Below are 3163 nucleotides of genomic sequence, written 5' to 3'. Positions count from 1 at the left end.
TTGTTTGGTGGTGAAATGCCTCTGGAAAAAACAGAGCTGCATATTGACTTTTGCTTCACATTAATTAATGGGATGAATATGTTCGCCAATCAAATGTGGAAATCTAAAAATGGAATTGGAAATGTTTTCTTTGGTTTTTTTTTCTTTCTTTGTTTTCATCCACACAACTAGTTGTCCATAGAAAAATAGATTAATTCTGAACATCAAGTTTTAATTTTTAGTTGTTTTTCCATCCATATTTGGGTATTATCAATTTTGAAACATTTTATTATTCATTGTGAATGACTATTTTGAAGACCGAATATAGTATAATTGTTGAACACATTCAACAGAAGATTCTTTGAAAAAAAAAATCAATCAAGCATTTTTAAATACATTTTCATGAAGTGCTCTATTCCTTAGAGGCGTCTGACCAAAACAATTATTTCTAGAACATGATCAACAGGTGGGCAACCCAAAAATTAATTCATTTTAAGACAATAATAGTGTAGAAAAAAAAGTTAAAATTATGATTAAAAAACTACATACACGGTGTTTTTATTAGTTTGAAGTCAAGTAAAGCCTCACTGAGCAGGGTTCAGATTTTTGTCGAATTTTAATGCTCTGTTTCAATGAAATTAACAACTCAAGGCTAAATATAAATTTTCAGTCGACTTGATCGAGAATTTCAGGAGTTATAAACAAACGGAAATTCGAGAAATTTCAAAAAACCCCGAAGAAACCTATATATAGGGTGCCCCGAAACTATCGAAACAATTATATATATATATATATATATATATATATATATATATATATATATATGTTGAGTTTGAATTGATTGGGCATCTAGGTCTTCAAAAAAGTTGTAAACAATTTTATTTTGTATAGTATAAACGTTTCGGCGCATCCGCCTTCTTCAGTATACATAAATCATAAATCGACATCTAAAAAGTAACATATATAATATAAAAATAGAATAATATAGTCATTAAAATATCTCACTATTCATTTTTGCTCTTTTCTGGTCGGTATTGTTGTGTTATTTATGTTAATGTCATATATGTCAATGTCAGGGGTCAATGGAATGTTGGTTGTCTTGTCTTCTTCTTTCTATCGGTGGTCTTCTCAGTATTGGCATGTATATTTGACTGAGCTTTTTCGTGTCTTGTTTTTCGTTCACTACATTTTCATTGTTTACTTGTATGTGAATCATTTCCAATATTTCCCTTCGTCGTTGTTGGGGTTCTATTCCTAAAATTTTCGTGTCATCGTAATTAAAATCATGTTTTTGATTTTTTTTATGTTTATTAAGTGCTGTAGTTGCGTTTTTTGCATATTTATGTGCGTTTAGTCTGTCTTTTAGTCTTTGTGAAGTCTGTCCTATGTATTGTTTGTCACAGTCCTTGCAGGGTATACTTTATATGACCTGTGATTTTTTTGTCTTGGGTGTTGGTGCTTTCAACTTACTAAAGATGTTTCCCACTTGATTGTATGGTCTATGTACTACTTCTCGGTTGTAAGGTTTCAATATATTACTTATTTTCTTTGACAGCCCTTGTATGTATGGTAATTGTATTCCATGTATATGTATATATATATATATATATATATATAGTTGAAGTTATAGGATACTAGTCGTTTGTGAAATTATTGATTTAAATTAAGGGTGTTTCGACTATTTTTCAGGGCAAAATTCCAATGAGAGTCAAATTATATTAAAGCTCTATATTTCGTCAACTATCGTTGACTTCTTCAGGAGCAACTGGAAAATACAAAGATCTCATAACAAAAGTTCAAATTCTCTTAGGCTAAAACTTACAATACCATGACAATAAATATGGTAGCTTCAGAAAAAACAAGACCATGTAGAGGGTAATCAAAAAAGTACGTCAATTTCAGTTGAATTATTCAGGAAAAAATTGGTTTTACAAATGACAGATTTCAGAAAATTCGATAAATTGGCATGGACAAACAAATGTGCCATGATGTTCACAGAAGGGCAAAAAAAATTGAGAAAATCTTTTCTTATTTTATACAATTTGGATTAGAAATGTCTCTTATTTATAAGTACCTGCAAATAAGGTTACAAATTAGGAGATATTAGGAGAATACCTATTTTTTTTTTATCACAGTTCAGTAAGAAACTATAGATGTTACTAAGATTATTCGTATCCGTTTTCTTATTCATCGTTGAATTTTTATTTTCATTTATATAACACATTTCTAAAAAAGTTCTTTTTTGGTATTCTTGTTCGTGATCTAAGACTTGTATATTATCGTAATCTACAGCATGTCCTGTGTTATTAATATGTGAAGCTAAAGCACATCTTTCAGGTCTCAGAACAGAATCACTTTTGTGTAACGCCATTCTCCTATCAAGACCTTGTGATGTTTGCAATTTATCTTATAAATAACATTTTTTATTTTTGAAATATTCAATTTATCCTTTGTGCTTTTATAAAGGGACCTAGCAACAACCATGTTATATCTACTGATTTTTATGTTGATAAATTTCTTAAAAAGCTTCGTTAATTCGAATGTGACTTCCTTAATGTAGGGCAGTTTTGCAAAACAGACTCGGTTTTCTTCATTATTCACTTCATTTAAAGCTTGGGTTGGTTCTGGTAGTCTTGGAGCATTGTATATTAATTTTTTAAGAAATATGTTTGAATATCCATTATCCCTCATCAGCCTAAATAGCCTTCTCAGTGCCGCTTGTCTTAGAGTATGATGAGTGATATCCTCTATTCTTCTTTTTAATCCCAAAATTATATTTGTTTTTATTTTGATATCATGGTAAGAATCTATATTTATATATCTCCCAGAACTACTGGGTTTTTTGTACCAATCTAAAATAATCCTGTTATCCTCAGTCCTATATAGCTTCGTGTCTAGAAAAGGTACAGATTTGTTATTCTCCCTTTCTATTGTAAATTTAATGTGATCATCGAAACTGTTGAAAACGATTAGTATCTCCTCTTCTCTATCTTCAGGTATAGATAAAATTAGATCATCAACATACTGATATATAAATGATGGAGTAAAAGAAAGTCTCTCTAAAGATGATTTTATAAGCGTTGACATCACCATATCAGCTAAAATAGGACTCAAGCAACTGCCCATGGGACATCCAAATTTTTGTTTATAGAAAGAACCATAATATAGGAAATAATTAGAATGA

Source organism: Coccinella septempunctata, chromosome 5 (genome assembly GCF_907165205.1).
Source record: "Coccinella septempunctata chromosome 5, icCocSept1.1, whole genome shotgun sequence".
NCBI classification, from domain to species: Eukaryota; Metazoa; Arthropoda; class Insecta; order Coleoptera; family Coccinellidae; genus Coccinella; species Coccinella septempunctata.
Note: the sequence above shows the minus strand (reverse complement) of the source record.